The sequence below is a fragment of the Wyeomyia smithii genome, chromosome 1 (assembly GCF_029784165.1).
Source record: "Wyeomyia smithii strain HCP4-BCI-WySm-NY-G18 chromosome 1, ASM2978416v1, whole genome shotgun sequence".
Classification (NCBI taxonomy): Eukaryota; Metazoa; Arthropoda; class Insecta; order Diptera; family Culicidae; genus Wyeomyia; species Wyeomyia smithii.
The window spans coordinates 114,710,407-114,737,969 of NC_073694.1; the positions used below are offsets into that span (position 1 = coordinate 114,710,407).

At 40.0% G+C, this 27,563-nt stretch overlaps 1 protein-coding gene across 1 annotated transcript in view; it reads right to left on the bottom strand.

The window, feature by feature from the left end:
- Positions 1-27,563, bottom strand: part of LOC129725987 (serine/threonine-protein kinase Warts) — a 487,129-nt gene that overhangs the window by 219,343 nt on the left and 240,223 nt on the right. The gene's annotated exons all lie outside the window — the stretch shown is intronic.

Consider the following 27,563-nt stretch of genomic DNA (forward strand, 5'->3'; position numbering starts at 1 on the left):
CACTGTCGAATGCTTTTTCTATGTCTAAAAGAGCAGCTCCAGTGAAATAACCTTCAGATTTGTTAGCTCGTATCAGATTAGTAACTCTGAGCAATTGATGAGTTGTGGAATGCCCATGGCGAAATCCAAACTGTTCATTTGAAAAAATTGAATTTTCGTTGATGTGTGACATCATTCGGTTAAGAATAATTCTCTCAAACAGTTTACTTATTGAAGAAAGCAAACTGATTGGTCGGTAACTTGAAACTTCAGCTGGATTCTTATCCGGCTTTAAGATTGGAGTAATGTTTGCATTTTTCCATAATTTGGGAAAATATGCAATTTTGAAGCAGCAATTGAAAATTTTCACTAAAAATTCCATTGTGCCCTCAGGGAGATGTTTGATTAGTATATTGAAGATTCCATCGTCACCAGGTGCTTTCATATTTTTGAAATTTTTAATAATTGATTTAATCTCATTCAAGTTAGTTTCAATTATTTCTGCAGGTAAAAATTTCTGGGAAGAAATTAAATCAAATTGACGTGTGATTTCATTTTCAATTGGACTCACAAAATTCAAATTTGAGTTATGAACACTTTCAAACTGCTGAGCAAGTCTTTGAGCCTTTTGTTCATTGGATACAAGAAAATGTTCACCATCTTTTAAAACTAGAATAGGCTTTGAAGGTTTCTTAAGAATCTTCGACAGCTTCCAAAAGGGTTTTGAATATGGTTTCAATTTTTCAACTTTAGTCTCAAAATTTTGATTTCTCAGAAAAGTAAATCTATGTTTAATCTCTTTCTGTAAATCTTTATAAATAATTTTAAAAACAGGGTCACGAGAACGTTGATATTGACGTCTGCGGACATTTTTCAAACAAATTAGAAGTTGAAGATTTTCGTCAATTATTGGTGAATCAAATTTCACTTGAGCCTTTGGAACAGAATAATTTCTGGCATCAACAATTGCACATTTTAATGCTTCCAAAGCGGAATCAATATTCACTTCGTTTTGCAAATCAAGCTCATTACTGAAATTTCTCTCAATATGAGTTTTGTATCTTCCCCAATTAGCCTCGTTATAATTAAAAAATTTTCAACTTCTTTTCTGCTTCAACTCATCGTTCAAAAAACACATTACTTCCCTTACGGTAGAGCCTCTGAGTGGAACGCGTTGGGAAAGTCGAATTGATGCTGTCACTCCCTTGAGGTTTAATATAGGAGAAATTTATTATGCCCTATATGAAGCAATCGAGGATCTGAAGCAAGACGCGTTTGCAAGAAATACTGCAAAAAGCCTAGCAAAAAAAAATTTAAAAAATCAAATTCTTATGCAGTTTAATAGCTTGGCATTCAATTTTGTTCAAAATCAATTTAGTGAGTAAGTACCTTCAAAAAATAAATAGCAGTCTCGAAAACACTATAGACTTGATAGGCAGCGTTTAAAACTTTTTTAAAAATATGAGAAATGAAGGTTTGAATAGGGTCATTACTGATGCTAAAGAACGTGCCGACATTTTAGAAGTAAATCCGGAGTTTCAAACAGAAACACGAATTCGGCCGAGAATGATAAAGAAACAGTTTGCATACGAACAGTCAGATGAACCAATTACATCGAAAAAAACTCTCTTTCAAAGTGAATTTCTTCTATTCTGTATTGGATGTAGCTATTGCATCGTTCGATGATCGATTCCAGGTAATGAAAAATAGTACAGATCAGTTAGAGAAAAGTTGTCTACATTTACAGAAAATCCTCACACACAAGAAAGAGTGTGACATCGATGGTCATGAAATGCACAAAGAACTTGTTATTTATCACCTATGTTGCCAGCTGAGACGACTCCAATGAATGCGTTAAACTACATCACAAAAAATCAACTGATTGATACTTTTTCAAATGTTTGTGTATCTTTGAAAATTTTACTCACTTTACCCATTAGTGTAACAAGTGGTGTTCTTTGAGCTCCTGGAAAAGACATACAATGAAAGCGCATCCACAGTTCGATGAGCACTACAGCGCGAGAAGTGTTGGGTACAACTGCGGCAGCTGCGTCCAATGAGTGGTTTGACGCTGAGTGCCAGCGAGTGACGGAGGAGAAGAACCGCGTCAGGGGTCACATGTTGGCCACGGCTGTGACTCGTCAGAGCGTGGGTAGATATCGAGATGCTAGAGCCGCTGAAAAGAGACTCCATCGCCGGAAGAAACGACAGCATTGGGAGCGTCTTCTTGCGGAGGCGGAAGGTTGCTTCTCCAGGCACGATGCGAGGAGCTTTTACAAGAAGGTCAACGGAATTAGGAATCGAAACGTGTCAGCTCCTGTCATGTGCAACGATAGGGAGGGGAGCCTGATAACCGATAAAACAGAGGTGGCCAGGCGTTGGAAGGAACACTTCAGTGTGCTGTTGAACGGTGAGGGAAACAGTGGAGTCGAAAGGAGCAGGATGACTATTGAGGATGATGGTCAAGCTGTGGATCCACCATCCATGGACGAGGTGAAGAAAGCAGTGAAAGAGCTGAGAAACTGCAAGGCAGCCGGGAAGGACGGCATTCCCGCCGAACTCTTCAAAGTCGGGAGCGAACAGCTGTATCGTGCCATCCATCGGATCATGCTGAGAGTGTGGTCTGATGAAGAATTGCCCTCGGACTGGTTGGAGGGTCTCATATGCCCGATCTACAAAAAAGGCCATCGCCTGGACTGTAGCAATTATCGGGGCATAACTCTTCTCAATACCGTGTACAAAATTCTCTCCCGCATCCTGTTCCACAGACTGAGGCCGTTGCAGGAGACCTTTGTTGGCGAGTACCAATGCGGTTTTCGAGGGGGACGCTCCACGACGGACCAAATGTTTACCTTGCGACAAATCCTCGATAAATTTCGAGAATAAAACTTGCAGACGCACCATCTGTTCATAGACTTCAGGGCAGCGTACGATTCAGTCAAGAGAAATGAGTTATGGCAGATTATGATTGAACATGGCTTCCCAACAAAGCTGATTAGGCTGATTCGTGCCACCCTTGAAGGTTCTACATCAAGCGTCAGGATAGCCGGTGAGATATCGGACTCGTTCGTGACGTTAGATGGTTTGAAGCAGGGTGACGGGCTGTTGAACTTATTGTTCAACATCGCATTGGAAGGTGCTATACGGAGAGCTGGTGTGCAGAGAAGCGGCACCATCATTACGAAGTCGCACATGCTTCTCGGTTTTGCGGGCGATATCGACATCATTGGTATCAACCGTAGAGCTGTGGAAGAGGCCTTCGGACCTCTCAGGAGGGAAGCTGCGAGATTAGGGCTCGTCATAAACTCTGCCAAAACGAAATAAATGGTGACTGACAGAGTGCGTGGTAGTCCGTCGGAGGTTGGTGCTGCGGTGGTGCTAGATGGGGAAACATTTGAAGTAGTCGACGAATTTATTTACCTGGGAACATTAGTGACATGTGACAACGAGGTTAGCCGTGAGATAAAGAGGCGGATAGCAGCCGCAAACAGGGCCTTTTACGGATTACGTAACCAACTAAGGTCCCGCAGTCTGCAAATCCGTACAAAACTTGCACTCTATAAAACACTGATTCTTCCGGTGGCTCTCTACGGCCATGAATCATGGACGCTGAGAGAGGCTGATTGGTGTTTTTGAGCGTAGGATTTTGCGTTCAATCCTTGGCGGCAAACTAGAAAATGGTGTTTGGCGCAGACGCATGAACCATGAAGTGTACCAGGCATACAAATCGGCGGGTATAGTCAAGCGGATAAAACACGGCAGGCTTCAGTGGGCTGGGCGTGTAGCGAGAATGCCGGATGAGCGTCAAGCGAAGGCTATATTTAGCAGGAATTCCGATAGAGGTCGTCGACTTCGGGGTAGACCCCGCACTCGTTGGATGTGTGCTGTCGACGAGGATGCACGCGAAAAAGGTGTTAGGGGCGATTGGAGGATAGCAGCCTAAGACCGAGTGACATGGCGACGTATTCTGGATTCGGCACTGGTTTGATAATCGGTCTGTCGCCTTAAAAGTAAAGTAAAGTAAATTAAGTAAGTAACAAGTGGCGAGAGAAGTTTCTCAAAATTAAAACTTATAAAGACGTAACTACGATCGACCATGTCGCAAGAACGTTTGTGTGGCTTGGCGATACTATCGATAAAAAGACAGGTGCTTCTAGAAATTGATATGTCGGAAACGATAAAAAAATTTGCAACATTGAAAGCATGAAAAGTTGATTTTTGAATTGTTAATACAACACATCTGCCGCTCATGGCAAGTCCGTCCCAATTGCATTTTTATCAGTTCAGTTTATTTATGGAATCTATTCCTTTTTATATTTACTTTCGATAAAACAAATATTTTCGAATAGTTCGTTCTGAGGAACTATGAAAAAAATAGCAAGTCGGTTTGTCCCATAGTAAAAGTGATCGCAAGTCAGTCCCATTGAAAAAATCTTCGCAATTTAACCCAGCAGCCAACAATGACTATGAAAATTGTGACGTTTACCACACCTTCTGGTCTATGTACCAAGTGATATTCGATAGGAGGTTTGATTGAATTTTACGCGTTCTACTTCGTGTGGCTCTAGCTGATAGTACAATGTTTTCTTCAAAACAAAGTTTCCACCAGTAGCTTCCTTCAGCTGTTGTTTGTTGACAGTGAACGCTTTAGGTGTGTCATTGATTTGTTAGTTAAAGCATTCTTTAGTAAATACTACTTTTCGTATTTTATCCGTATTTTATGTAAAGATGTGGTTATGAATTGTTCAATTATTGTCGTGAATTCCGTTTTGAAGAATTTGTCAGTTATACCAAGTACTTCGGTACGCTACTTAGCTGTTTTTTAACGGAGCAAACATTTTCCTAAGCTATAGGTGTTTTTTTTCATATTTACTTCCACTGTACGTGGAAGCTGTCCGCCGTCACGAACGTGTGACCGCTCTCAGGGAAATTTAGAACAAATTACCCCCCTGATTTTGAATTTATCAGTAGTATCAAATGTAAAAACAAAATCTAATTTCATTTTGAGCGGCGTAGTTGGTATATTGTGTTATGCTTCTCACAAAAAACTTGTTTAATGAAGCACGAGAGAAGGTCATTTATGAATTGACCAGCGATGGATTCATTCCAAACATGCTATAGCACCGCCATCGATTTGCAGTAGTTGGATTTTCATCACCGGTCGTAGCTGGCTATGGGACTGACTTGCTATCATTCTGGCTACGTACCCTAAAAGTAATCGCATGTGAGTCCCAGCTTATGATTTTCAACAAATGATAATCAAATTTCGGTGTGTATGCAAGTTTTATGATGCAAAAGTGTTAGATTGTCATTGCAGTACTAAATTCTGTTGGTGGTATTGATTGAAAAAGCATTTGAGTGCAAAACTTCACCTAAAGTGTTACGATTTGTGATTGCTGTTTTCTCATCAGCACCAAAACGCAAATGGGACGGACTTGCTATGAGCGGCAGACTGATCAAATTTGTCTGTCTAATAAAATTTTCGAGTCTATAGAAAATGCGTTTCATATAAAATAAAAACTTGAGGGGGGCGTCAAAATCAGTCTTCGCCTGCAGCTCAAATCAGCCTTCGTCCGCCCCTGCTGGCAATTCATTCTCAAGAAGAGAGGAAATGTCGACGTGGCGGTAGATACTTTTTATAAAGTTTTATTTGATACTAGCTGACCCGGCAAACTTCGTCTCGCCTATTTTAGTGTTCAATTTAATAATTTTGAACATTTCAAATTCATTGATTCCTTGCGATTTGTTTATATCATTTGAAATTATTGGTTTTATCGGAATGACAACATCCTCGACTTTTGGCTTTTGTACATCACCTCTATTCCGGAAATATATTGAATGCATTTCAGTTATTTTCGTTTTTTTTTTAGAAACTGAAGGTGGTCATCTTCGAATTCAAAATGGTGTCCAGAATGAATGCTTGGCTTCTATACATCATTTCGATTACGGAAATATCCATATGTAGTAGTATTCGGTTATTTTCGGCTGTTTCCCAGAAGTTGCCATTACACAATTCAAACTGGTGTCTGAGGTCAATATTTAGCTCCTTGCATCATTCTGGATCCGGTGATACACATATTGGGTGTTTTTGGGTATTTTTCAAAAACCGGGAGTCGTCATCTTGGATTTAAAAATGGCATTAGGAGACAATTTTTGGCCTCTAAGCGTCAATCTGGTTGAAGAAACACTCATATTGGGTGGCATTTTGTCATTTTTGGCTGTTTTCTAGACACCGGAAGTCGCCATCTTACAATTCAAAATGTTGTCTGAGGTCGATTCGTGGCTTCAGTGCATCATAAAAATCCCGGAAATACCCATATTGGGTGGTATTTGTTCATTTGTCGCTGGTTTTCAGAAACCAGAAGTCGCCATCTTGGATTTCAAAATGGCATTAGGGGACAGTTTTTGGCCACTGAGCGTCATTCTGGTTGAAGAAACACACAAATTGGGTGAAATTTGGTCATTTTCGGCTGTTTTTCAGACACCGGAAGTCGCCATCTTACAATTCAAAATGTTGTCTGAGGTCGATTTGTGACTTCAGTGCATCATAATAATTCCGGAAATACCCATATTGGGTGGTATTTGGTCATTTGCCGCTGCTTTTCAGAAACCGGAAGTCGCCATTTTGGTTTTAAAATGGCATTAGGAGACAATTTCTGGCCTCTGAGCGCCATTCTGGTTAAAGAAACACTCATATTGGGTGAAATTTGGTCATTTTCGGCTGTTTTCCAGACACCGGAAGTCTCCATCTTACAATTCAAAATGATGTCTGAGGTCGATTTGTGGCTTGAGTGCGTCATAACAAATCCGGAAATACCCATATTGGGTGGTATTTGATCATTTGCCGCTGTTTTTCAGAAACCGGAAGTCGCCATCTTGGATTTCAAAATGGAATTAGGGGACAGTTTTTGGCCTCTGAGTGTCATTCTGGTTAAAGAACACATATTGGATGATATTTGGTCATTTTCGGCTGTTTCCAGACACCGGAAGTCGCCATCTTACAATTCAAAATGTTGTCTAAGGTCGATTTGTGGCTTCAGTGCATCATAACAATTCCAGAAATACCCTTATTTGGTCATTTGCCACTGTTTTTCAGAAACCGGAAGTCGCCATCTTGGATTTCAAAATGGAATTAGGGGACAGTTTTTGGCCTCTGAGCGTCATTCTGGTTAAAGATACACTCATATTGGATGGTATTTGGTCATTTTCGGCTGTTTTCCAGACACCGGAAGTCGCCCTCTTACAATTCAAAATGTTGTCTGAGGTAGATTTTTGGCTTCTGTGCATTATAACAATTCCAGAAGTCATTTGCCGCTGTTTTTCAGAAACCGGAAGTCGCCATCTTGGATTTCAAAATGGCATTAGGGGACAGTTTTTGGCCACTGAGCGTCATTCTGGTTGAAGAAACACACAAATTGGGTGAAATTTGGTCATTTTCGGCTGTTTTTCAGACACCGGAAGTCGCCATCTTACAATTCAAAATGTTGTCTGAGGTCGATTTGTGGCTTCAGTGCATCATAATAATTCCGGAAATACTCATATTGGGTGGTATTTGGTCATTTGCCGCTGCTTTTCAGACACCGGAAGTCGCCATTTTGGTTTTAAAATGGCATTAGGAGACAATTTCTGGCCTCTGAGCGTCATTCTGGTTAAAGAAACACTCATATTGGGTGAAATTTGGTCATTTTCGGCTGTTTTCCAGACACCGGAAGTCTCCATCTTACAATTCAAAATGATGTCTGAGGTCGATTTGTGGCTTGAGTGCGTCATAACAAATCCGGAAATACCCATATTGGGTGGTATTTGATCATTTGCCGCTGTTTTTCAGAAACCGGAAGTCGCCATCTTGGATTTCAAAATGGAATTAGGGGACAGTTTTTGGCCTCTGAGTGTCATTCTGGTTAAAGAAACACACATATTGGATGATATTTGGTCATTTTCGGCTGTTTCCAGACACCGGAAGTCGCCATCTTACAATTCAAAATGTTGTCTAAGGTCGATTTGTGGCTTCAGTGCATCATAACAATTCCAGAAATACCCTTATTTGGTCATTTGCCGCTGTTTTTCAGAAACCGGAAGTCGCCATCTTGGATTTCAAAATGGCATTAGGGGACAGTTTTTGGCCTCTGAGCGTCATTCTGGTTAAAGAAACACTCATATTGGGTGAAATTTGGTCATTTTCGGCTGTTTTTCAGACATCAAGAAGTCGTGTGACGTCACATCCCGCGAAGATTATTCAATGTTCAGTCACGATGCTTCAGAATTCAGGCTAAAAAAAACATAGTTTGCTGCCGAGCTTTCTCAATACTGTAGAGAATCAAAACAATTTCATCATAAACTGGAGCATTAGCTTGCTACCGGGTCTACTTAACACGCAACACCTTTCAATAGCAGCACATTCTAGAAAAAACGACGAAGGAAAACATTCTTTTTATGATACCTTCAGAACAGTAACCAAACTTCCTAGTTATGAGTCGCCAACTGACCGGCTTAAGAAATGTAAATATCCTAACGACCATGTATACATTTTCAATTTAACTATAAGCAAAACAGAAGCCGGAGGCACCGCGTCACTCACGGTTACCCTTAGGCGCTCACGGTTGCGCGCGATACCGAGAGCTTGTGCGCTCCCGGATACTCACAGTAGCGCGCAAATAAAATACCGTACGCTCTCGCACGTGCTCCGATGCCCGCGCTCTTTAACGCCCGCGGTATAATAATATGTACTAAAATTCAACTCGAAAACGAAACAGAGTAATAAATACTATAGGTTAGAATAGAACCGCTAGATAGGCGATAACTCAGGTCGGAGGGGAAGAGTCTCTCCGCTCTGAGTTACACAGGTTAATATTTAAGCAAAATTGTAACTTAATAAAATCAATCATCTTTATCTATCATCCAAAAGAGGTGATTCCGCGAATCGAATGTTCGCGTACAGGACTTCGTGTGTTTCATTTCTAAGTGATCACAGGTGCTGGTAGAGCTCTAGCTCTACACGGTGGTGACAGTTACGGTGGTGACAGAAAAACTCGCGCCAGTTAATCAGTCCGAAGTTTTAAAATAGTATAAAGTATAAAGTTTAAAGTGATAAACGAGTGATAGCCGGTTCAGGAAAAGAACCCTAAAGGACACATTTGGTATCAGACTAAAGAATAACCTACGCCATTCAGGAAAAGTCAAGTGGAGGCTAAAGAAAAACTTAAAAACTTAATCAGATCGAGTGCAACTATTTCACGCGGAAGTGCTGGTTGAAAGTGACCAGAAGTAACAGTGGATATCGATTCAGTTTAAGACTAATAATCTCCGGAATTGAATGTAGTATTGCAGTGCATCGAATGAGTGAGAGCTTTTTAAAAGCGCCAGAAAGAAAAGTAACATAGTGACTATAAGTGATTGAACTCCAACGAGAACTAAAAGTGTTAGAGAAAAAGTTGTGCACGCGAAACAGAAAAAAAAACAGCAAAAAAATAGTAAGGAAGAACATTGGTTACACACTTTTATAGTGTTAAAAATAAACTTGGTTCTCACTCGCGAAGGAGGATATTGTGGTGACATTAGTGATTTAATTTTGCTTCGAGTAACTTGGAATTACTTTCATTAGTGAAAATACAGTCTTCCATCGAAGAAACAATTACGAAACACGGAAATATCAGACGGTAAACGAGACAACAAATAATTTAATGTTCAGTGTTTGATTATAAAGAGAATAAGCAACAGCTGGTAGGTCTTGTTCTCAGTTTGTGCACCAAAAAATCGCTTACTGTTTTATCCAAGTACGGCCGGTGATTGTTGCGAGTGTAAAGTGTTAGCGTTAAATGGCAGAGATGTCTACAACGATGGTCGGCTCCATACAAAGGATATTCGGGTGAGTGAGATATATCGTGGGACGCGGTAAAAAAAATATGAATTAACATCTATTGGAATTTTAAACGGGAAAAATTTAATTTTTTCTTAAACATTAACCATTCAAAAGATATTGACGATAGTAGAGAGAGACGGAGAGACGCATATTAGAACACATAAGCGACCTCGGACAATACACAATCGTGCTAATTCTTCACCTTTCAATAATTAGAGCGGCAAAACTGGCGGCAAAACTGGCGGCAGACCCGCGAGCAAAAACGGAAAAACAAAAATAATATAAAACGTAAACAAACTCGCACTGAGTTACTTAGAACGCGGTCAATACGTTCATATGTGGTTGCGCGAGTGGCTCTAGTAGCACGTAACTTGACGCTGACCAACACGGTAACATTCAAACGGGAAAACATATGTGCTAAAGTAGGCCACGGCCAAGGTCGCACGGCGAGAAGAGGCAAAGAGGTATGCTACGACGAGTTGTGACATCGGCAAAGCATACCAGGAGCTAAGCGTAATGAATGGTCGGAGTTTATACATGTCAATTATAAACAGCTATTATTTTAATGGCTGATTTTTGCAACGTCGGCAGAGAAGAAATTAAACAAATTTAAGCGTGACGCTTTGACGCGGTCAGCGAGAAGAAGAAGAAAAAAAACAACGGTAGAAGGAAACAACTGGTGGACAAAAGTACCGACAGGAAAATAGCCGACGCCATTTTTTTACATTTTTTTTAGAGGATCTTTTCTCCTAGGTGAGAGTTAATTTTTTCTTCTTTCCAAATGATCCCATCGTGAATGAGGGTCATCTAAACTATACTATCACTAGGAATTAGGAATAATGCCCGTTAACGAATGCAGTGACTGATGTCAAAACTAAAAGAGTTAAAAGATTTTATATGCCTAGAGTATTACAACCTAAGTAATAACGTAAATAGGCCAAGAACGCGCGCAGCGGTCGCGAATAGAAAGAAATTAATTACCGACGCCGTCAACGAGTTCACGGAAATATTAAAAGAATACGAAAACTCTAAAGTGCCATCGGAGCACTGGAATAGACTGACCGACCAATACACGCTTGTTCAGTCGAAAGCGGGTCTAGCTCTTAGGATCTTGGACAACTCGGCGATTGTCCCAGAAGCAAACAGATCTAGGAGATTCTCGAAAAACTGTCTAGAACTAGTAACATCTGGGCTCTCAGAGAAGCATTTGAATGACCTGGAACGGTCCGTACCGTTTAACGAACCGCCCTTTTCATCAATCTTAGTTGAATCGGACGGAGTAGAAGAAGGTAAAGAAAAAGAGAAGGAGCAGAATTGTTCCGGTCTGCTAGAGAAACTAGAAAGGCTAGAGGCGGAGTTTTTAAAAGAAAGCGAACGGATAAACGGGATAAAAACACAAGATATCTCTAGCTTCGAAAAGCATTTAAAGAACTTGATCTCCATTACGAAAAGAAATATGGCGGAGTTCCCACTCGATCGAGCGATCCAGTGCATCCCGGAATATAGAGGTTCGGCGGATGAACTGGAGGCATTTATCTTCCATATACAGCACTTTGCCGATAAAATTCCAGCAGAGGGACCAGAGGACCAACTAGTATACGTGGTGCTTATGAAATTAAAATGAGAAGCGGCCGCAGCACTACACCATATAAGAGCGGACACGTGGCAAGAAGTGAAAGAAAACCTGATTACAGAATTTGGGACGAGTGAATCAATCGAGTCAGTCATTAAGAAGATAGAAGGACTACGCCAGAAGCCGAACGAAGAATTCTCGGCGGACAAGAAAAGGACACTTGAATTGCAGGAGGCGCTATACTCATATGAGGGCGCAGGAGGCACAGTGGTAATGGAGAAGTCTCCGAATACATTTTATAGGCGGACTTAATAACGAGAACTTGACACAGATGGCTTGCGGGAAGCAGGAGCTAAGCCTGCAGAGCCTTATGACATGGCTAGAAAAAAGGGTTGAAGAGTGCGACTAGCTAGCCGGTATAGAGAGGACAATGCGGGTCTGGACCTATTGGACCAACAGCAAGAGAGCAGCGGAAGGAGATGGCAATCGTATGGCAGATCAAAACCAGGGTCGGAGGCAATGGAGTGGCCGCGACGAGCAGCCAAACAATAATCAAAGGCGCAATGACTATGAGAGAAACGGAAATGAGCGCGGGTATATGCGCCAATCGAACAATCAGTATTATAACAACAGCAACAATAACGGGGATCAACAATGGTCGCGCCTATATAGGAAACACAAGTAGAGGTTACGAGCGACAACAAAATAACGATAACTATGGGGGTCAGCCGCGCGGAGGCTGGTCTAATCAAGATCAAGGAAGAGGACAGGGCTATAATCAGGCCAATCAACAGGGCAATAGTGGTCGCTTTGATAACTCGCAAAGGCCACGTTGGAACGGCCTGGTTTACAGATCGGAGTCGCAGGATCAACGCGGCGGCTTACGCAACAACAACCAACAGAGTAACCAAAATAGTTATTTCAATGACGCATATGGTAGTAACCGATATGACGACCGGCGCCATGACACGTATAATAACGATCGTAGTAATAACAGGGGAAGATCACCAGGGGGCAGCAATAGCAATAATGGTGGATACGGCAATGACGGATATGCCAACCGCCATTATGACCACTACAACGGCGAACGAAATAATGGTAACTTCAGAGGTAGATCGCCCATGGGGAGATATAACAACAATAATTACAACAACAATAATGGTAGGTACGACGATTCATATGGCCGCCAGCCTATGAACCGATGGCAGTGCTAGCCGAGTACCCCATCAATTTTCAATCATAAATGATGACATGAGTAACATAGGCAGATATTTCGGCAATGTAACCGGAAATGCCCATACTGGGTATCATAACTATATTAATTATAATGGACATGGGGGACGAAACAACACCCGAACTTACGGCCATCCTCCGAAGCGAATCTTCAGTATAAATCACCCCGAGAGGGATGTAAGTTTTTGTAAAGACGAAAAACGAGGCATAAAGGACCCGTTCGCACAAGAGTACTTCAACGACGATCATGCGGAGATATGCCATGATGCCGATTGGCGGCAACTGACGGATGAGCCCAGCTGCATAGAAACAGCGGACTGGGAAACCGCATGTAACCACATAAGAGATAATAGTGTTTGTGTGGCGAAGCGGGTCTATTTCGATGTCGGCAACTGACGGATGAGCCCAGCTGCATAGAAACAGCGGACTGGGAAACCGCATGTAACCACATAAGAGATAATAGTGTTTGTGTGGCGAAGCGGGTCTATTTCGATGTCAGCAGGCGGCTAATGATCACACTGCTGGCTCGACAAGATGTGCGAAGCACAATTAACTTTATTTTAGATACGGGCGCATGTACAAATATGATAAGTGAGCATAAAGTAAAATGGATGAATTTGCCTAATAAGGCGGAAAATACCAACGTCTTTGAAGGTATTGGTCGAGGGGCCGTGAAGACCCTAGGGACCGTAACACTAGATTTAATAGTCGGAGACTTGACAATTCCGACAGAATTCCACGTAATGAACGATTTACCAGCGGATGGTATAATCGGCGTTGAATTCTTAAAAAAGCACACGCTGCAGATAGGAATAATTTTGACTACATCGTTTTCAAGAAACAATGTAATCTCAGTTACAAAAATAAACTCCCACCGGGCAGTGTGTGCAGTTCATCGTTGGCGTGCTGAGATACGGGAACACAATAGTAGAGGGTGATTCGACTTTGGTTTAGAACTAGTTATACCTTTCTCAGTAGTTTAATTGGCCAAAACACCTTGCCGGAGACAACGGAGATTGCGGGTTCGAGTCCCGTCTGGACGAGGGAAAAAAATTTCTAAGCCTAAAAAAGTCACACCTTCTATTCCCGTTCATTCCCGCATCCTCGCAAACTGCATACATTGCCCGCTTTACTAAATGTAATAGGGGTCCGGACGACTTGAGTCTGTGGAACTTGCCCAAGGAAGAGGTCCTAAACAGGCATATATTGATGGCAGCCAGAAGTAGAGTATTGACTCAAAACGAACTGAGAGAAAGAAATGACGAAGAGGTTAACACGAGCCGAAACGAGCTGTGTGATGATACGCCGGCTCGGGCCGATGATTTGAAATTTACGGAAGTAGACTTAGACTCGAGACTTGATTGCGATCTGCTCGAGCACAAATTGGTACCCGAGGTGAAGGGTGCAGATCGCGTTGGAAAGCTGCGTCAGACTTTAAATTTGGCGCACCTGCCGGATATGGAATTTGAGAAAATTAAGGACATATTAAAAAGCCACTCGGATGTTTTCTTTTTCAATGGCGATAAGTTAACTATTACCGACGCCGCAGTACATACAATCGAGACGTCATCAGAAGTCCCGATCAACAAAAGACAGTATAGATTTCCAGAGTACACAAAAAGGCACATAAATAAGGAAATCGAAGAAATGAGGGCGCAGGGTATTATAAGACCCTGCACTAGCCCTTGGAATGCACCGGTATTATGCGTACCGAAAAAACCGGATGCTGACGGCAACAAGAGGTATCGTATTGTGGTCGACTTCAGATCTTTGAACGAAGTCACCAAACCATTTGTTTACCCAATACCTCTTACTAATGAGATATTGGATAATGTTGGAGGAGCGAAATATTTCACCTCAATTGATTCAAAATCGGGTTTCTACCAAGTCCCGATCGACCACCGAGATGCGGCTAAAACGGTGTTTTCCACTCCTAAAGGCCACTTCGAATTCACACGAATGCCGATGGGGTTAAAGAACAGTCCCTCAACATTTCAAAAACTTTTGAATACTGTCCTTTTTGAGATAGGGGACGTGAAAGCATTCGTCTACCTCGATGATATTATAGTTTTCGGGGACACTATCACCGACCATAATGATAGCTTGCGAAAAGTATTACAAGCTTTGCGTAAACATAACTTAAAAATAGAACCGTCTAAGTGTCAGTTTTTGAAAAAGGAACTGGAGTATTTGGGCCATGTCGTTAACGAAGAAGGCATAAAAGCCACCAATGCAAATATTAAGGCCATTCAGAGCCTAAAACCGCCCACTAACGTGAAAGGTATAAGATCATTTTTGGGAACAGTAAATTTTTACGGGAAGTTTATCCCCAACATCGCGGAAAAGCGCAAGCCGCTGAATGACTTGTTGAAGAAAGACGCTAAATTTGTGTGGGGAAAAGAATGTCAGGAAGCCTTCGAGTTCCTAAGAAACGCACTGATAACAGAGCCGGTTTTAGTCCGGCCAGATTATCAAGACACTTTTGTTATTACGACAGACGCTAGCAATTATGATATTGGAGCCGTTCTGTCGAATGAAAAATCCTTGCACCGGCCGATCGCATTTAGGTGCAGAAACCAGGTATCATATCATAGAAAAAGAACTACTGGCAATTGTATGGGCCGTAGAATACTTCAGACATTACATCTTTGGGCAAAAGTTTATCGTTTACGCAGACCACCGGCCACTTAGAGCAATTTGGAGATTAAAAGAGACATCTCCAACACTGACAAGATTGAGACTGAAGCTGCAGGGTTTGGAATGCAGTATAAGGTATAAGCAAGGAAGCGAAAATATAGTAGCAGATTTTTTGTCTCACCTATCAGACGGGACATGTCAGGGGCAAGAAAGTGCACCTCATAGGCAGATAGCCATGATTACGCGTCGATAAAAACGCCTGCAAGAGCAGCAAAGAGACACACAAGACCAGCTTAACGATACCATACAAGATTCTAATGCAATAGACGTAACGGACATCCCGGACGGCGAGGAAATGCAGCGGCTCGTCAGTATCTCAAATGACGATTTCCTGCAGGCGGTAACGAATGATACTATCCCCAGTGAAACGGTTATAGTCTCAAATCGAATTATGCCGCAAAATGAGATTGAAGCGCGTTTGGTTATTTTAAATAGCCGAACCACCCACAAAGAGATTACGAAACTATATGACCTACCTCATGGCTTTAAAGATCACACGTCAGGTGATACAATAATTTTGATAAAAGAGAATACCGCTGGGATAATATTGAAAGGCAGTGAAAACTCATTAAAAGATTGCCGACTTTTTTTTTGAACAACTTGTGAGTCAATTTGAAAACGGCTTAGACACGCTGAGAGAATCGGAAGCAGTGCATGTGATTTCATTTAGAAAAATTAAACAGCGGGAAATTATGCAGATATTGCAGTTTCTAGGGGGTCAACTGGGGAAGCAAATTACACTTTACAATGCCGACGGCGAACGCACCGCAGTTGCGCCGAATCAGGTAGAGACGATTTTGAAAGAATTTCACGACGTGCCCTTGGGAGGACACGTCGGGGCGCGTCGTATGCGCCAAAGAATCGGCACATTATTCATTTGGCCTAATATGAGGCGCGATATCGAGAACTATGTTCGGCAGTGCGACTCCTGCCAAAAGAACAAAATTGAAAGATCGAACAGGATACCGATGCAGATCACCACGACCACATCGAAGCCTTTTGAAAAATTATACATGGATATCGTGGTGTTACCCGAATCCGATATGGGGAACCGTTATGGTCTAGTCATGCAGGATGAATTGACCAGATATCTAATTGTCGCTCCAATGGAGAATCAAGAGAGCCAGACAGTGGCCAAGACCTTCGTGGAGAATTAAATTTGTAAATTCGGCGCCCCGTTGGAACTAGTCACAGACAACGGCGCGAATTTTGTGAGTGCACTGATGAAGGATGTGTGCAAAATCCTGAAAGTTAAGAAAATTACCACTAGCCCGTATCACCCACAGGCTAACTTAGTGGAGAGGTCGAATCGTGAGTTGAAGACCTATTTACGACAGTTTATCGGCGGAAAACCGCACACGTGGGATACATTACTCCCTTTCTTTATGTTTGAGTACAACACTGCTGTTAACTCATCTACGGGGTACACACCGTTCCAATTATTGTACGGGCGCACAGCGCGGATTCCGACAACCATTTACAAGAGAAACGGAGTGGATAACCTAACCTATGAAATATATACACAAGAAATGAGAAAAATATTTTATGATCTCCACGCAAACGCGAAGGCAAACCTAAAAGAGTCGAAAGAAAAACGAAAATTAGCATATGATGAAAGATATAATATATGGGAACCAATGTGGGGGGACCTTGTACTGGTTAAAAATGTGACAACGGGATCCGGTCAGAAGCTCCAAAACATATGGAGAGGGTCATATGAAGTGGTGGATATCCCTAGCAGAATGACAACTGTGATTGAAAATGGCAACAAACTTGAAAAAGTTCATAATAATCGCTTAAAGAAGGTATCATGAATGAAATAACGCTCACCGGCGCGAGCCCGTGTAGCGTGCCGGGAGCGTCATATGAGCGTGGCAGCAGCGCCGCGAGCAAATGAAAAACGCAACCATCGTTTTGCGCTTGGATAGGGTTAACAAAGCTTTGTATACACCGCACATTGGACATACGGTAGCGGCTGGATGCTGCGTCATAGATATAAAAATGTAGGGCATAAGAAATAACTATTTACAGAAACTTAACGTAATAGCATAATATTCAAAACAAAAAAAAGAAAAAGAAAAGAAATTATTATATGATTTAAGAAAGTGAGGTTATTGAACTGAACGATTGAGATGAATGCGTATCAGGAGAACGGACAAGGGAATAGTCAACCCAGTACGAATGGAAGTGCGAATGTTTTCTTTTATATCCTAACCTTCTTATCTTTCAGGAATCACTAGCAACAGGTAGAAGCACCTTCGGAGGGTAGGGGGAGAGGTCGATGCAGGCAACTGCATTCTCGGTGAAGTGTAAGTAATGTAAGTATAACAGTAGCAAGAAACGTTTTAAGAATTGAAAGATTACGGATTTTAGAAGAGATACAAAAAATTAAAAAAATAAAACAGACGAGAAAGATAGAGTTGCAGATGCCTTCGTTCGAGCAAAAGGCATACGACAATGTTTAACAAAGGATACGTTTTGATAAAATGAAGAGAGTCAATCGAGGACAATTAACTGAGCCTGATATGTGTGAATCAAGTTATTCGGTAGGACAACTAATAGTTAAAGAGTTAAAAAAAACGAGGTCAGTCGAAAGCCATTCCAAGTTTGAATTCCAAGTTTAAAAAAGTTTTCATGAAAACGAAGAGAGTCGATATGAAAAAGAAAAATGATGAATATTTAACCGATGCGGTTCATTTAATGAAAAGATGATGAAACAAGAATAGCAGGACGAAAGAAAAATTGGTTATGTGCAAAAAGACTCATATTATTAAAAAAAAAAAAAAAAGGTTATTCATGTTATATACTGGAAAGAGTTATAAAAATATATATATATATATATATATATATATATATATATATATAAATATATATATATATATATATATATATATATATATATATAGGAAGAATTTGCGATTTCAAAAGAAAAAAATAAAACAAAGAACATTATTGTAATGGAGCCACGGAGCATCCAATGTAAAAAGACAAAAAATATACTGGAAAGAGTTATAAAAAAAAAAATATATATATATATATATATATATATATATATATATATATATATATATATATATATATATATATATATATATATATATATATATATATATATATATATATATATATATATATATATATATATATATATATATATATATATATATATATATATATATATATTATATATAAATATATATATAAATATATATATATATATATATATATATATATATATATATATATATATATATATATTTATATTTATATATATATATATATATATATATAAATATATATATATATATATATATATATATATATATATATATATATATATATATATATATATATATCCAGTTCCCGAAAGTCAAGTTACACGAGATTGTAACATGAAGGTGCAAATAATAGGAAGAATTTGCGATTTCAAAAGAAAAAAAAAACAAAGAACATTATTGTAATGGAGCCACGGAGCATCCAATGTAAAAAGACGAAAAAAATAAACAATAATATTTACATAAACGATGTCAAGACAATGTAGCTACGAATGCACCTTTGAATATTATTTTTTCTTGTAAAATCAGATTAACAGAATATACACACCAAAAAATATTGTACACATTCAGTAGGGGAAGACGGTAACCTGTTTCTCAAAAATCGAGAAAATTACGGGCATAGATTGTAAGTAGAAGCATAGAACAGAAAATAAAATGTAAGAGGGCCGTACGCGAGTGAAAAGTAATTTTAGACAGCAAGTGGTAAGGAAGTAACAAACCAAAAAAGAATTGATGGATTATTAGCAAAAATAAATGCACCACTTGCTTAGCAGGGTTAGCACGTATAATAAAAAAAGACACCAAGCAGCCAAACGACGAGATGAGCAAATTAGAAATGCGGACTCTACAGACCACGAGGAGATGCCACCGAGTCGCCAGAAGACAGCAGGTGGCGCTAAGGGGAGACCGGATGGTGGGAGTCGATGGCGGGTGAGGTATTTCGAGCAGTATCGAGGAGAGAACAACCACCAGCCTCCAGTTTCTTGACCAAGGAGGAATCGCGAACGCGGCGAAGCCACCAATTCAACACAGATCCCAGACAACAAAAAAAAATGGGCGAGAGCTAACCAGATATCAGTTATCGATCTGGTTTAGCTCAAACTCGAGACAGCATCGGTTACGCATCAGAAAACTTCCTAAGAAAACTTCATAGGGAGATTGCCAATCGACGTAAAATCATCAACGGAAATCAAGGGGACAACATCCTGGCCGACCCCAATTGAATTACAAAATTCATGTTTGCATTACACATCAAACAAACGGACAAAACAAGTGGAAACATTGCAAGCAAAACAATGCAAGGTACATCACCCCGAGACAAAAATAGGTCAAGCCAACGAAATCAGCTGACACCCTACTGCCCCGAAGAGTTGACCGGCCAAGCTTTGAATTTACGCCAAGTAAGGATTACCTAAAGTTACTGAACCCCGTAATAATATAGCAGGAGCAACCCAACGTAAAAAAGCATCAACCAGGCACTCAGCTGCATGCGCAGTATGGAGGGTGCGCAAGTAGGAAAGCAAACAGGGCGCAGGGCGGAACCCCCGCAAAAGAAGGAATTCACACAAACACAAACTCGAACGCGGCGGACCGGGCGAGCCTCCACTATGACGGCGTGCACGGCGCTCCGGGTATCCAACCGACTACACCGATGACGACATCACGAGGCGACGAATACCTCCACCGCCGGACAATCCCCCCCAGGTTCAAATACGGCAACCAAGCAGCGAGCACCAGTACGCAGCACCAGCACGCAGCCGATAGGAGATGTAGGGGGCCCGAATAAGTGTATGTCATATGTTGTGCAGAACAGTAAGAAAAAAAGAAATATTATGTAAATAAGACGAACAAAAAAAAAGCCAACATAACTAGGCATTAGGCCGTTATCTCATCGCGATAACAACCACCTCGGGAGAGTGGGGAGATGTGACGTCACATCCCGCGAAGATTATCCAATGTTCCGTCACGATGCATCAGAATTCAGGCTAAAAAAACCATAGTTTGCTGCCGAGCTCACTCAATACTGTAGAGAATCAAAACAATTTCAACATAAACTGGAGCATTAGCTTGCTACCGGGTCTACTTAACACGCAACACCTTTCAATAACAGCACATTCTAGAAAAAACGACGAAGGAAAACATCCTTATTATGATACCTTCAGAGCAGTAACCAAACTTCCTAGTTATGAGTCGCCAACTGACCGGCTTAAGAAATGTAAATATCCTAACGACCATGTATACATTTTCAATTTAATTATAAGCAAAACAGAAGCCGGAGGCACCGCGTCACTCACGGTTACCCTTAGGCGCTCACGGTTGCGCGCGATACCGAGAGCTTGTGCGCTCCCGGATACTCACAGTAGCGCGCAAACAAAATACCGTACGCTCTCGCACGTGCTCCGATGCCCGCGCTCTTTAACGCCCGCGGTATAATAAAATATACTAAAATTCAACTCGAAAACGAAACAGAGTAATAAATACTATAGGTTAGAATGGAACCGCTAGATAGGCGATAACTCAGGTCGGAGGAGAAGAGTCTCTCCGCTCTGAGTTACACAGGTTAATATTTAAGCAAAATTGTAACTTAATAAAATCAATCATCTTTGTCTATCATCCAAAAGAGGTGATTCCGCGAATCGAATGTTCGCGTACAGGACTTCGTGTGTTTCATTTCAAAGTGATCACAGGTCCTGGTAGAGCTCTAGCTCTATAGTCGCCATCTTGGATTTAAAAATGGCATTTGGAGACATGCCAGAAGAAAGAAGGGTGTCGAAACATTATGGACATGTTTGTTACATCTACAAACATTCACTTGCCAAATTTGGTTATATTTGCTTGATTGGTTCTCGAGCCGTCAAAATTTGAGTATCATTTGTATGGGACCCCTCCCTTATAGAAGAGGAAGGGGTGTCAAACCAATATGGATATATTTGTTACCCTTAAAAACATCCACCTACCAAATTTGGTTCTATTTACTTGGTTAGTTCTCTAGATGTGCAGAAATTTGTGTTTCATTTGTATGGAACCCCTCCCTTCCTTCTGGAAGGGGGGGGTTTCGAACCAATATGGACATATTTGTTACTCCTAAAAACATCCACATACCAAATATGATTGTATTTGGTTGATTGGTTCTCGAGCTGTGCGAAATTTGAGTATCATTTGTATGGGACCCCTTTCTTGTTGAAGAGGGAGGGGTGTCAAATCATTATCGATATATGTGTTACCCATAAAAACATCCCCCTACCCAATTTGGTTCTATTTACTTGGTTAGTTCTCTAGATATGCAGAAATTTGAGTTTCATTTGTATGGAACCCCTCCCTTCCAGAAGACGGAGGCGTGTCGAACTAATATGGACATATTTATCACTCCTAAAAACATCCACATGCCAAATTTGGTTTCGTTTGCTTGGTTAGGTTTTGAGATGTGCAGAAATATGTGTTTCATTTGTATGGGGGCCCTCCCTTCCAGAAGAGGGAGGGGTCTCAAACTATCATGAAAACCTTTCTCGGCCCCTAAAACCCCTACATACAAATTTTCACGTCGATCGGTTCCAAACATCCCCCTACCCAATTTGGTTCTATTTACTTGGTTAGTTCTCTAGATATGCAGAAATTTGAGTTTCATTTGTATGGAACCCCTCCCTTCCAGAAGACGGAGGCATGTCGAACTAATATGGACATATTTATCACTCCTAAAAACATCCACATGCCAGATTCGGTTTCATTTGCTTGGTTAGGTTTTGAGATGTGCAGAAATATGTGTTTCATTTGTATGGGGGCCCTCCCTTCCAGAAGAGGGAGGGGTCTCAAACTATCATGAAAACCTTTCTCGGCCCCTAAAACCCCTACATACAAATTTTCACGTCGATCGGTTCCAAACATCCCCCTACCCAATTTGGTTCTATTTACTTGGTTAGTTCTCTAGATATGCAGAAATTTGAGTTTCATTTGTATGGAACCCCTCCCTTCCAGAAGACGGAGGCATGTCGAACTAATATGGACATATTTATCACTCCTAAAAACATCCACATGCCAGATTCGGTTTCATTTGCTTGGTTAGGTTTTGAGATGTGCAGAAATATGTGTTTCATTTGTATGGGGGCCCTCCCTTCCAGAAGAGGGAGGGGTCTCAAACTATCATGAAAACCTTTCTCGGCCCCTAAAACCCCTACATACAAATTTTCACGTCGATCGGTTCGGTAGTTTCCGAGCCTATATGGATCAGACAGACAGACAGACCGGACTGCATTTTTATAGGTATAGATAATTAAACAGGAAACACCTCTGCAGAAAAGGAGACGCACTGGAAATACAAAAAATCTGGTATAAAAGTCATATAAAAAAATTGAAAAACCGTAAACAAACAGCACATAAAACCTATGAAAGCCACAACAGTAGTGAAAATTTAGCGATCTATTTGGTTATATGTGATCAACTTATTCTTGCCATCAGTGATGCGTTTGATTAATATAATGCAAAAACTGAACTTGAAGTAGAATCCTGTCCGAATAACTTTTTTAGGCAATTCTAGTGAATTCAAAAGTTCGGTAGGATAACTCACAACGTCGCACTGTGGGGCAGAACCCAAAAAAGTCGCGACAAAACTCAAAAAAACGAAATTCAGTTTTCATGCCTCATTTTATTTTCTACTTGCAGTACATAGACATGTTATCGACTGGAAATCATAGTAATTTACTTTGAAAAATAAGTTAGAAAATGTGCTATAATATTGTGAATGTGATTGTGTTACAAGGATTGTAAAATGAAAGAAAAAAAATTTCACAGATATTTTCCAGTAGGGCATGCAAATACTTAGAAATTAATAAGCTAACTCATATGACTCTCATAAAATAGAGTATCAACCGAAAGTTAATGTGATATTAAGACAGTTTTGTTGAAAATAGGTTCGAAGGAGGCATAGTATGTCAAAAAAAATTTTTTTGTAATTTTTTCTCATTTTCGGCAATATGAAAAAAAGTAAAGTTCTTTGTTCTGCTATGACACTAGTATTGTACTAAAATACAAGGTATTGGCTAGTACTAAACCAAAAATCAGCTACTACTAGTTGCGACTTACCGAGTAATTCGAGTTTTCGCAACGATTGTTTTCATGTCAATTAATGTAAAAAATCGTTAAGCAGCAGGGTCCGTATCGATATTTTTCCTACAATAGGCTTTGCTAAATACCGGTGTATGCAACACGACCATAATCGTGTTCGGGGGTCTTTCAAAACTGACGTCCAGCAGTATGAAAACCCCTCAGAAATAATTATTAGCTCTAGGAAACAGTTTGTTATTGGATGAACAGTGTCTTAAACAAAAGTTAGTATCTATGCCAAATGGAAAAAATATAACAAGAAGAGCTCTTAGAAAGGGAACATAAAAAATTTAAGCTGCCTTAATACATTTTTCAAAAAGATGTTTTTATGGTGAACAACATTGCCGAAGACATAAACACTGTGGAAACAACTGTTAAGTTATGAGGTTTTGTCGCGCCAACGGACCAATTTGCCCCACTGTGCGTCGTCTTGGTTAGAGACAGAATCCACCGATTTTTAGGAATGTAGTTGGCCGGTAATTTTACCTTGAATTATGATGTTCAATTTATCTATATCTTTATTTTTGGCGGACAAAATCGCACGTTCGCTGAACCAGAGATGGTTTTCATAATTTTGCGCGATTTTCGGGAACATTTTTTCGATGAGTTCAGCCTTAGAATCTGTTAGCTGACAAAAATTCGTGGGAATGTTAAATAGCCGGTTTGAATGTCGACATAGATTTTTCTATTTCCTGTATCTAACAACTGCTTCAAAAATATTACAGTTGATTGGTCGTTTTGTAATGCAACACGCATGTTTAACTGCGAGGCGCGAAGATACATAGGGGTACTGTGGGTAAGCCCGGCCCCCTGAAGGAAAATGATTCTTTAGTAGCACTTGATGGCGAGTATTGTTATATTTCTTTCACAGAATCATTGCCCAGATTGTTTTCTACAAGCTATGAAGGTTTTCAGTACTTTCAAACTGTTATTTTACAAGGAATAGTGCAGTTTTGAAACCAAGATAAAAACGACGTTTAGCAATCAGTGCGGGTGAAACCGGCACCCCTTGGGGGTGGCACCGGCGCCTAAGTTTGTTCATGAATTAACTCGAATTAACTGAACCAATTTGAGTTTGGAAACCGCCGAATGAGAGATCTTACATTTCTGTATGTTACTGTTGAATTTGGTTGTTGTCGGTTAGCTGGTTCTGGGCAGATTGCCGGAACAAGTTCCGGTGAACATTATGTATAAACAATGAAAGAATTTGATACTTGGCAAGCCTATCATTTGGCACTTTAAATCATATTATTAACTAGTTTCATTGAAGCCAGGATCAAACTGACCACACCGGAGCATATTTCAAATACCACCGGGAAAGCCGTCAGTTTTGTAACTTGATTCAGTACATTTGGCACCTCTAATAGCCCATGGAATCATTCATAAATCACAGATGAGCTTGAGTGCATGGTTCTAAGTCGATTAATTAATTTATTTATCAGCGAGACATCGGTAATAGATGAGAAATATGTGTCAGTAACATCCAACTAGCCTCAGACCATGTCGGGCTTACCCCACTCACTGGGTGACGGTGTTACCCCGTCAGCACACATTTTTTTAAAAGAGTATTTCTACAAATTTATCGCTTTAACTTACCCCTTATCGAATTCCTGTGATTGCTAACAATACAGGCAATAAATTGTAGAGCAACGAAAAATTATTTTAGTCTTTTCAAATCAATAAAAGCTTAAGTTTCACTCACGAAAAATTACATCCGCTTACGCATCAGCTGCAGTAGCGTATGTTCCGTCTATTATTTTGACGTTTCACGGTGGCTGCGATGTGTCTTAAAATATCTAAAATATTAAATACCAACACTTCACATATTCCAAAACACAGTTAATTAGCGTTTTCTAGTAAAATCCTAGGGGTGACGGTCTTACCCTCAGTGCCGGGCTTACCCCCAGTACCCCTACATACGTTTGAAATGAAATGGTAAGTTGGTAGGTAATATCGAGATACACGAAACTTCGAAATTTTTCGCTTCAGTGACATTAACACTTCATCTGTTTTTTGAAGCAGACCTGTCGCTTCAGCACAGTGCGATTGAAACTTTGCAACATTATTGTTTTCAATTCAACATTCAACAACTAATTGTGAATCCAGAGATTTGTAGGAATGCTATAGTGCAAAAATTGCACGTTCATTTTACCGGCTAACATAATCATTGCAGCATGAGCAAATATGATCTAAGTTAGTGTGCATTTTAGAGAAAATTGAACAGATTGATTAGATACGAGCAATGAAAAATCAAAACATCGCTTTTGTGGTATTATTCTTGTTTTATCTTTTCGTTAAACTGAATGCATAAGACGATTATTTGCAACTTTGCTTAAATAAACCAAGAATTTGATTTATACAATCAACCATATCTTAAATAAAATCAAAGCCACGTTGAGAGTATTCACATGCATTTCGAGTTTGTTTTTGCAGTGGTGCTACCACGCTTTAGCTCTTTTGCACTAAACTTATTCGTTTTTGGCTTTCGTTCTACATCAGAACTACACTTTTCTATTATTTATTTATTTCGTCAAGTAAATGTAGACTACAGTTATAATAATACAATGTTTTTTTATATTCTATACATTATTTCCAGTAGTTAGTCGTTTTTTTTATTTGATTTCTGCCCATGGTGATGTCGATATTTTCGCAGTGCTGATTATAGTGACGCATCATGCGATTTATTGGGCCATTTTTTGAGTAGTTTGTTCTGTGAGAATTTTCCGAAAATATTTTACGATTTCTTAATTGACGACTGGGTGCATAAAAATTTAGTTGTGATAATAATTTAGTAGATTGCACGCGTTGAGAAATAATGTCATTGATAAAATAAAGCATTGAAAGATCGCGGCGTTCTTTAAGTGCTTGTATGTCTATAAGCATGCAGCGTGCTTCATATGATGGTAAGGGAAATGCTGTCCAATTTAGCTTACGAAGCGCGTACAAAAGAAATTGTTTTTGGACAGATTCAATGCGTTCTTCATGTGTGGCAATATAGGGATTCCATACAATGCTACAGTATTCCAGAATTGGTCGGACGTATGTAATATATAATAGTTTGATTGTATATGGGTCTTGAAAATTGTGGCCGAAGCGTTTTATAAAGCTCAGCATACTATTTGCTTTGTTGATTATTGTATTATAATGTTCTATGAATGTAAGTTTGGAGTCTAAGATTACGCCTAGGTCCCTTACGATTTTGCATTTTTCTACTGGTTGGTTTCCTAAGAAAATGTTTGTGGGTGGTGTTACTGTTTTTCTGCTAAAGGCTATTGAATTACATTTTTTAATGTTGAGTTGTAATAGGCTTTTGTTGCACCAAGTGTAGAATACATTAATTTCATTCTGGAATATTTCGAAGTCTTCTGCATTGGTTATTTCTATAAAGAGCTTCATGTCGTCAGCATATACAAGCACATGTATTGACTTAAGAAGAAAGGAAATGTCATTTACGTATAATATGAAAAGAAGAGGGCCCAGGTGGGAACCTTGAGGAACTCCAGAAGTTACTTCTATTGGGTTTGGAAAGGAATTTTGAAAGCGGACTATTTGTGTTCGTTTTGTTAAGTATGACTGCAGCCATTCCAAAAATTTTGTTTCAGTTCCGTATTTTTCGAGCTTAAAGAGCAATAATGGTATGTCGATTCTGTCAAATGCCTTGCTAAAGTCCGTATAAAGAGCTTCTACGTGGTTACCGTTGTCCATTACAGTCAGAGTGAAAGTTATGAATTCCAAAAGATTTGTGGTAGTTGATCGGCCTTTGTAACCGCTGTAAAATGTGTAGTAGGCAGCGAAAACGAATTTCACATTATATGTGAATCAGTAACAGGTGTTTGTTTACTCAACAACGATGCCTCGACAACGACGCTACAACAGCTTGCCTACCGCTCATAGCCTGCAATCATAGTAATCTAATGACGTTGTTCTTGGAGTAAAAGGCGGGAAAACGCAAAAATAAATTTTTATTTTGACTTATTAGTCGATTATTTTTATTTTTATGGCTTACTAACTCGTCGGAGATCAAAACAAAACAAACACAAAAAGAATATACAATCTAATAAATAAAAAT